Source organism: Seriola aureovittata, chromosome 22 (genome assembly GCF_021018895.1).
Source record: "Seriola aureovittata isolate HTS-2021-v1 ecotype China chromosome 22, ASM2101889v1, whole genome shotgun sequence".
Taxonomy (NCBI): domain Eukaryota; kingdom Metazoa; phylum Chordata; class Actinopteri; order Carangiformes; family Carangidae; genus Seriola; species Seriola aureovittata.
In genome coordinates this window covers 6750303-6758855 of record NC_079385.1, presented here as the reverse complement: position 1 = coordinate 6758855, position 8553 = coordinate 6750303, and the positions used below count along the sequence as shown (strand labels likewise).

Genomic DNA, 8553 nt, shown 5'->3' with positions numbered 1-8553 from the left:
GCTTTATTGTAACTGTAACAACAACTACTAATAATAATAATGATAACAATAAAAAATGTTATTATCATTATTATTAGTAGTAGTAGTATTAGTAGTAGTTGTTGTAGTAGTAGTAGTACTAGTAGTTGTTGTTACACTTATAGTGAAGCCTATTATGTCAGAAATGGTGGGATTGAAAAAATGCAAAAAAAAATGATCAAGGTCTTGTTTCCTAGAAGGGGTGGCTTGGAATCCCATTTTTGACATGGCACTTCCATTGGTGACACTGGTGGTAAAGTGTGTGGGTATGTTGTGGAAACCTATCACTGTACCTGCATATTCTGTCTTTAGCTGGAAAAGCACTTACAGCTTCCACTGGAGGCGTTGGTTTGAATCCCACTTCTGACAGCCTGTGGTTTTAATGGGACTTGATCCCTGTCGGGTGATATCAGGAAAGAAAAAGTTGACGAACACTTGCGGGAATGTTTGTGCTCTGTTTCAACCACAAGTGGCGATGCGGTAGGTCAAACCATCTTTGCCTTCAATGAACTGTTTGTAGGGAGTGCATTCTTAGAAACTAACATGAAATTTCCTACATCCCCTCTTGTCTCTCAATGCAGCATTAGCTAGCTATGCCCACTTTCTTTCTGCTCACTTGGTCAATCAGTCACATGATGTCAAATCCAAACGAAAGACCTGCCAAGCTACAGGTAAAAAAAAACCCATGTTTATATTATATTGAACTACACATAATTTTATTACTGTCCCAAGTACCGTTGGCCCTAAAATGCTGAGAACCAGGGCTAAAATGTAGATGTTCAAATTACAGAGTGCTAGCTAAAGCTACAGTTAGAAAACCTACGTTTACTACCTTAATCAGATACAGGTTGCAATTTTCACAAAATTAGACTCGGTATCGCAATGCAGCCCTATCCCTGTCGTATTCTATGTAATATAGCCTATATTAAGAGCGACATTCATATTGTATGATACTGTTGTACATTTCCATGACACAATGTGTGTGCAGTGGTTCTATGTTTTGATGGTTTGCACCAAGACCCTGTTAGTATAATTAGCGTGTAACGTAATATAACTTATACGAGTTTTAAGTGACTCAATCTCTTGCCCTTCATGCTTTACGGGAGGCTTTAAATTCTATTGCACTGTTCTGTCCAGCAACCAACAGAGGGAGCTGCTCCGCGGTTCCATGGTGTAATTGTTAGCACTCTGGACTCTGAATCCAGCGATCCGAGTTCAAATCTCGGTGGGACCTGTTTATTTGGACGTAGTAAGACTGTGTGCCCTCCTGTTTTGAGAAAGTCACCCACCTTCCGACAGCACCAGGTAATTACCCACTAGCACCTATTTGCTTCTTTTTACTTGACAACATGTTTACATTGCATCCCCTACTTTTATTCACTGTAGATCTAAATTTAGAGAGACGTTTAGGCCCAATGCATTGTGATTGATGCAATTTATTTGCACTTCCTGGAAGCGACGTCTTTTCTCGTTTTTTTTAAGCCTGAATGGCATCTGACGCAGTCAGGATGGCCGAGCGGTCTAAGGCGCTGCGTTCAGGTCGCAGTCTCCTCTGGAGGCGTGGGTTCGAATCCCACTTCTGACAGCCTTTGCTTTTAATGGGACTTGATCCCTGTCAGGTGATATCAGCTAAGAATATCACCTGACAGCTAAGTCTGTCCAGCAACCAACAGAGGGAGCTGCTCCGCGGTTCCATGGTGTAATGGTTAGCACTCTGGACTCTGAATCCAGCGATCCGAGTTCAAATCTTGGTGGGACCTGTTTATTTGGACGTAGTAAGACTGTGTGCCCTCCTGTTTTGAGAAAGTCACCCACCTTCCGACAGCACCAGGTAATTACCCACTAGCACCTATTTGCTTCTTTTTACTTGACAACATGTTTACATTGCATCCCCTACTTTTATTCACTGTAGATCTAAATTTAGAGAGACGTTTAGGCCCAATGCATTGTGATTGATGCAATTTATTTGCACTTCCTGGAAGCGACGTCTTTTCTCGTTTTTTTTAAGCCTGAATGGCATCTGACGCAGTCAGGATGGCCGAGCGGTCTAAGGCGCTGCGTTCAGGTCGCAGTCTCCTCTGGAGGCGTGGGTTCGAATCCCACTTCTGACAGCCTTTGCTTTTAATGGGACTTGATCCCTGTCAGGTGATATCAGCTAAGAATATCACCTGACAGCTAAGTCTGTCCAGCAACCAACAGAGGGAGCTGCTCCGCGGTTCCATGGTGTAATGGTTAGCACTCTGGACTCTGAATCCAGCGATCCGAGTTCAAATCTCGGTGGGACCTGTTTATTTGGACGTAGTAAGACTGTGTGCCCTCCTGTTTTGAGAAAGTCACCCACCTTCCGACAGCACCAGGTAATTACCCACTAGCACCTATTTGCTTCTTTTTACTTGACAACATGTTTACATTGCATCCCCTACTTTTATTCACTGTAGATCTAAATTTAGAGAGACGTTTAGGCCCAATGCATTGTGATTGATGCAATTTATTTGCACTTCCTGGAAGCGAAGTCTTTTCTCGTTTTTTTTAAGCCTGAACGGCACCTTACACAGTCAGGATGGCCGAGCGGTCAAAGGCGCTGTGTTCAGGTCGCAGTCTCCTCTGGAGGCGTGGGTTCGAATCCCACTTCTGACAGCCTTTGGTTTTAACGGGACTTGATCCCTGTCAGGTGATATCAGCTAAGAAAAAGTTGACAAACACTTGCAGGAATGTTTGTGCTCTGTTTCCACCACAAGTGGCGATGCGGTAAGTCAAACCATCTCGGCCTTCAATGAACTGTTTGAACTGTATTTAATCAACTGTTTGGATTTAACTATCATTATTTTTTTTAATTAATTTGTATGCATAGCATGAAATTATAAATATTATTCAGTCATGTTACCCTCTAGATTTTGTTTGTACAAATTTGTGGAAACAGACGCCCACACACCTTTCCACTGTCCTCCACAACTGCATTCCTTTTACCCATACGTTTTTTCAAAACGGGAACTAGATCTAACTTGATCTCACTTAGAGTCCAAAGTACTATCCATAAAAAAAATTCAATTAATTTATATATTAACACAGCCTCATTTATGTTTCAAGTTCATCATTCATTTAAATACCATTTTATTTAACTGTTAGCATATTGATTCAATTATGTTAGCATTTACTTGTCTATTTATTGATCTAGTCACCAGGTCATTTTTGCACAGAATGAGTGACCACAAATTTGTGTTTATTAGGGGTTCCATGGTGTAATGGTTAGCACTCTGGACTTTGAATCCAGTGATCCGAGTTCAAATCTCGGTGGAACCTAATTCAAAGGTTAACTTATAGTAAACATAGGGCTTTAGCAGTAATACACATCTTATGTTGTTCATGGCAACAGTAAGACCAGGAAATCACTAACCAAAGCTATACCCACACGGTCAATATGGTACTTAAATGATATCAAATTCTCCTGAAAACGGTTAAGACAGTGATTTTTTCAATCATCTGTATTTCTATTTTATTATCATCAAACCAGGTAATGTAATCAGACCACAGAGGCCCACACACCACTTCCCCCACAACTTCCATTCTCTCACCAGGATCTATTGAGATCTGAACCCTGATCATTGGAGTCCAAGTGGAACCCAACCGATATTGGATTTTTGGGGCTGATAGGAGTAAAAAAAAGTATAATTATATATATATATAAAACTTAATGAATCGACAACAAAATGGGACAGACAGACCAGTTTTTCATCATTGTCTTCAGAACATCTTAGAAATCTTGAAATAATAGAATCGTTGGAGAATTTCCCACACTACTGGCTTCAGCCCCAGGTGGTCTGTGCTTAGCTTCAGACCTTGTCACCTCATAGAAATACCCCTGATCAACAAATGACATTTACAACAGGAAGACGGTTCATGTTACCGAAGTGAAACCAAGTATGATACTGCAAACGTACAGAAGCATGGCCAGGTGAAACTCAATACCAGAGCACATTGTTCTAGAAAATACTGAAGATCTGAGATCAGATCTAGTGACAACTGGTGTGAGAGAGAAAAAGGAAATTTTATTTATTTACTTTTTAACTATTCATTTATTTCTGTATATCCTTATCTGTGGCCAGAAATCGATTAATTCAGCTTAAACCAGTATATTGATTTTGGACACAGACAAACAATCTACAAGTCCCTCAAGCTGAATGACCATATAGGTCCCTACCCTCTCATATGACCTACTCAAGCATCTCCTGAAATAGCCTCCCTGCAGTGGCAGTTGGACAAGAGTTTCATTGTCATGGTTACAATGATACATTTATGATTTTATAATAAATACATAAGTTGAGGGTGTGGAAAGGTCATGTATAAAATAGACAACAATGATAATTGGTTTCAGTTAAGAAATGAACAGACATAGGTGTCTCTGGTCAACTGGTGTCAAAGTTACCTGTTTTGTGAGTTACAGTTCAGTGTTCACTGCACAGAAGTTCTACACACTTCCAGGATCAAGTGCTGATTTTACCCTAATGTGAGACGGCCTTTTGTTCTTTCTGTACAGCTTCTCAAAATCAGGTCCCACCGAGATTTGAACTCGGATCGCTGGATTCAGAGTCCAGAGTGCTAACCATTACACCATGGAACCATTATATCAACTTCAAAGGACTATTAAAAAAAAACTCAAGCGAAGTTGCTGGAGGATTTTGTGTATAAATAAAGTTTGTGTTTAAACTATTTTGGGAAAGAGGTGGAAAACAATTATCGCTAAAGCGAATACAAAAGTGCGTTCAGATTTCCTGTATATGCAATAACCCGGAATGAAGTACCCTTACAAGTGACTTTTAAATGGAACGTCATGTAAGTACGTTACTGTACGTACTGTATAGCATATTCACTGTCAGGATGGCCGAGCGGTCTAAGGCGCTGCGTTCAGGTCGCAGTCTCCCCTGGAGGCGTGGGTTCGAATCCCACTTCTGACATCAACATTTTCATCGGCGTTGATAATCGTTTTCACCTATCAATGCGTTTAAATGGTCTCATGGCGCCTTCTGCTGTTGTGGAGGTAAAGAGGCATATTACTCAGGACGCGCAAGAAAATCTAGAGCATCATCACGGCTGAAAGATTGTACGAAAAGTCGGTTTATATGACAGGCTGTAGTTTTATGTAAGGTTTAATAGAAATATGTTGTCAAGTAGTTGTTTGTTGCAAAAGAAAATCGTTAGTGGTGTTTTGTATGTGCAAGTAATACTGTTAGGGAGTCAGCATTTGGAAAACATGTTTTGTTGTTGTGTTAAGTTTGGACAGGAAATGAGCTCCATTAGTCGACTATTTACGACAATATTTAATCTATGGAGACTGGAAAAACTTAGCTGATCTGATGAGTCTGGATTTATGCTCAGGTAGCAGATGGTTAAATTTGGCATCGATGGGATTGATTTCGTTGGCCTCTTAATCTTGATCAATCATTGTTTGAATGACACAATCTATCTGTGTTTTGTTGCTGCCATATACATCCGTTTATGGAAATAATTAACCATCTTCTAATGTCCATTTCAAGCAGGATAATACCATGTCACAAAGTAATAATAATAATATTTGTTCCGATTTACTCATTGTCTGCATTACCAATGTTGAACAATTGGATAACAATAATTCAAGTAGCTGCAGTTTTTTTCCAGCAGGTGGTGGTATACAACCAAAAATTGGTCTCAATGCTTGTTTCTAGTTATCTGTCCAATTTATGCCCAGTGTCTTCTCTGTTTCTGTCCCCTACACAGATTATAACTATTTATTCTCATCCTTTTAAAAAATCTTGGAATGTTATTGTAAAATATTAACAATAAGCAAGCAATAATTTCAAGGATAATTTCAAAATTAATCAATGGAAAGTATGTTTTAGTACAACTGTCTTTTTTTTTTTTTTTTTTAAATGAATAGCTTCTTCTTTTAGTCTTGTTTATTTTCTTTTTAAATGTCTATAAGCCTGTACCTGCATGTTCATTATTTCACTGGAGACCTCCTGGGACAAAACGCTGAAACAATGTTTCACAGTGTTGTAATGTCAGAAGGAAATGAGTTGAAAGGAAGAGCGGAAAAGAAACTATTCAAATAAGGATACTATTGTTTCGTTTATCTGCATCCAGTTAAGTCAAACTCATGGTAGTTTTCAAGAATTAAAGCGGAACTAAGTTGACTTATATCTCTTTATCTACTATTATCTCCATAAATGTTCATGGACATTATTGAAATATTATGTTACTTATTTGAACACTGTGGCCGAAAAATTTGAAAATCCCTATTGAAACTTTTATTTTGAAAGACGTTTAAAAAAATTGCTTAAAGGCTGAGAATAGTTTTATTTTGAAACGTTACAGGAAATTCCCTTAAACTGTGTGGCGCTTCACGGCAGGATCGCACCCCTCCCGTCTCGTCTGTCGACAGCAGATCTTCCTCCAGCCTCTTTAAACTGCTCTCACCTCCACTCGAACGACATTTCGGGGGTTCTGTCTGTAGCTGTCCATCCTTACACGCCTCATATCTGCCTGCGTGTTTCGGAGCATATTTATTTTTCTGTCGGAGCGTTTGGAGCCAAAGCCGAACACAGACGGAGCTGTGTTTCAGGCTACTTCAGTGGGCGGATAAAGCGGAGGAGGGCATCCGGGCCTGGCAGCTCCGGAGAGTCGGCGTGAAACGACGGAATTAACCATTTTCAGGTAAATTTGCCTTAATGTCATTGCTAGTTAACAGACGGTCTGTCCGATAATGGACTCTGTGACGTTACGTTTCGTCCGGCAGCGACGGTCGAGGACTGAACAGTGTAGTGTGTGGAAATGACAACACAGAGGAAACGGCAGCTGAAGAATAATTCAGCCAGACTCAAGCTATAATTCATACTTTACAGCTACCTTCCGTTTCACCCAATGCATTTATGACTGTGATGTCCGCACCTCGTACATATTTCCAACATAAAACGTTATTTCGATAAATATTTTGGTTTGTTTACATATCTTATGTAGCCTATTGACAGCCAAGCGACCCCCCCAAGGAACCTTGTGGTAAACTATAGGAGGATATTAGTTAAAGTATAGTGTCAACATAGAATATCATGCTGACTACTAAGAGCAAGAAGAATATTCCTGCATTATTGATTTGGTTTTCTGGATAATCATTTAACACCAAGAATACAGGAATGCCATTAAAAAAGATCCAAAAATGTTATTGATTTAATGTAAAATCGATTTTTAACACTGCTAAAACGCCTTAGTGCCTTATATCACTATTATAGCTATATTATACATTTTCACCAATAACTGATTCATGCCCACACCGACTGCACCTTCATGTGTATTTTATCAATACATTTAGCCTAGATTTTCCTTTCACATCTAAAATTAAGTTACATTTTTCACAGTGAAGTTGTGGATATTTCATTACCTCACATTGATACAAAAAAGTAGCATCTTGGCTTGGCTTTTTATAATGTATCATAATATAAATCTATAAACATTTGCTTCTCTGCTGGTGGAAGGGCCTTTTGTTCTGCTTGTGCTGTGTCCAAATCATAAGGGAAAAAATGCCTCCTGAAGGTGTCTGTTGACTTGTTAAAAGGCACATGCTTGAAACAATGTGTGTTCAAAATTAAGTTGGCTTTTAAATGACTTGACTGTTGACTTTTGCCAGTTCCATTGAGATGTTTTTGTGATTTATGACATGAAGGAGGGATGGAAACTACCTCCAGGCAAGAGACATAACTGAGTTTTCTTCAACCACCTCAAGTGTACGGTGCAACACCAATGCGCCATCCTGTTGTTACCCTGGAAACTGAAATACAGAATTGTTGTTTGATAAAATGACATCTCAACTCCTCATAAAATGTGATGATAAGCTGTAAATTCGACCACCTCTCACCCATCTCTGCAGTGAAGTGTCTGTGACGCTCTTTTCCACTTCCACTGTTTGACCTGAATTTACTTCAAACGTCCTTCATCTGGAACAACTGGCCACTCAATTATGTGTCTGTGTGTGTGTATTGACCCACATTCAGATCCAGGCTGTTGGCTGTAAGAGTGATACACCCCCACAGGACAAAGTAATTACCCTAACCGCCCCCCCCCACCCAATGACTGTGGGCCATATAGCAGTGCTTGCATTGATCTGTCTCTGCATTACGTCACATACAGCAGGAAGAAGAAAGCTGAGAGCATTTACTATGCACACATACTCATTCACTCATATGCTTTCTTGCTTTTACTCCTGGGACTAATAGATTTCAGTGAAGTGAGTTGTATCATACCAGAGAAGAAGTGTGTTTGGTTTCAGTTTGAGAAGTTAAAGCGCCATGTGATGGAACCGCAGCAGGTGTCAGTTAACAGCTCAAAGTTTTCTGTTGGGGAAAAGGGTGTGAGCAGAGGTCAGGTTGAGAGTTTTAGGTGAAACCAGGTCAAGAATTCCTGTTAGTAAATTATTTTATTCCTGTTTAGAATCTGATTTTGTTGTTGCGCAAGTGTTTACTTTTTAGAGGGATAAATGTTGTCTGATGCTTATATTAAAAGTTCTTCCCC

At 39.6% G+C, this 8553-nt stretch overlaps 1 protein-coding gene and 9 non-coding genes across 10 annotated transcripts in view; 9 read left to right on the top strand and 1 right to left on the bottom strand.

Moving 5' to 3' along the window:
* Positions 1-1180: 1180 nt before the first annotated feature.
* trnaq-cug (transfer RNA glutamine (anticodon CUG)) lies at positions 1181-1252 on the top strand. The gene has a single exon. It is a non-coding gene; the product is annotated as a tRNA-Gln (tRNA).
* A 268-nt stretch (positions 1253-1520) lies between these two features.
* Positions 1521-1603, top strand: trnal-cag (transfer RNA leucine (anticodon CAG)). The gene has a single exon. It is a non-coding gene; the product is annotated as a tRNA-Leu (tRNA).
* A 103-nt stretch (positions 1604-1706) lies between these two features.
* On the top strand, positions 1707-1778 carry trnaq-cug (transfer RNA glutamine (anticodon CUG)). The gene has a single exon. It is a non-coding gene; the product is annotated as a tRNA-Gln (tRNA).
* A 268-nt stretch (positions 1779-2046) lies between these two features.
* Positions 2047-2129, top strand: trnal-cag (transfer RNA leucine (anticodon CAG)). Its single transcript has one exon. It is a non-coding gene; the product is annotated as a tRNA-Leu (tRNA).
* A 103-nt stretch (positions 2130-2232) lies between these two features.
* trnaq-cug (transfer RNA glutamine (anticodon CUG)) lies at positions 2233-2304 on the top strand. Its single transcript has one exon. It is a non-coding gene; the product is annotated as a tRNA-Gln (tRNA).
* A 268-nt stretch (positions 2305-2572) lies between these two features.
* Positions 2573-2655, top strand: trnal-cag (transfer RNA leucine (anticodon CAG)). The gene has a single exon. It is a non-coding gene; the product is annotated as a tRNA-Leu (tRNA).
* A 591-nt stretch (positions 2656-3246) lies between these two features.
* trnaq-uug (transfer RNA glutamine (anticodon UUG)) lies at positions 3247-3318 on the top strand. The gene has a single exon. It is a non-coding gene; the product is annotated as a tRNA-Gln (tRNA).
* Positions 3319-4564: 1246 nt separating this feature from the next.
* trnaq-cug (transfer RNA glutamine (anticodon CUG)) lies at positions 4565-4636 on the bottom strand. Its single transcript has one exon. It is a non-coding gene; the product is annotated as a tRNA-Gln (tRNA).
* Positions 4637-4887: 251 nt separating this feature from the next.
* On the top strand, positions 4888-4970 carry trnal-cag (transfer RNA leucine (anticodon CAG)). The gene has a single exon. It is a non-coding gene; the product is annotated as a tRNA-Leu (tRNA).
* Positions 4971-6374: 1404 nt separating this feature from the next.
* The window catches only part of LOC130163182 (cyclin-dependent kinase 17), a 39410-nt gene continuing 37231 nt past the window's right edge, over positions 6375-8553 (top strand). The window contains exon 1 of the mRNA XM_056367108.1: positions 6375-6705. The gene's annotated coding sequence lies outside the window, so the exon portion shown is untranslated. The remainder of the gene's footprint in view (positions 6706-8553) is intronic.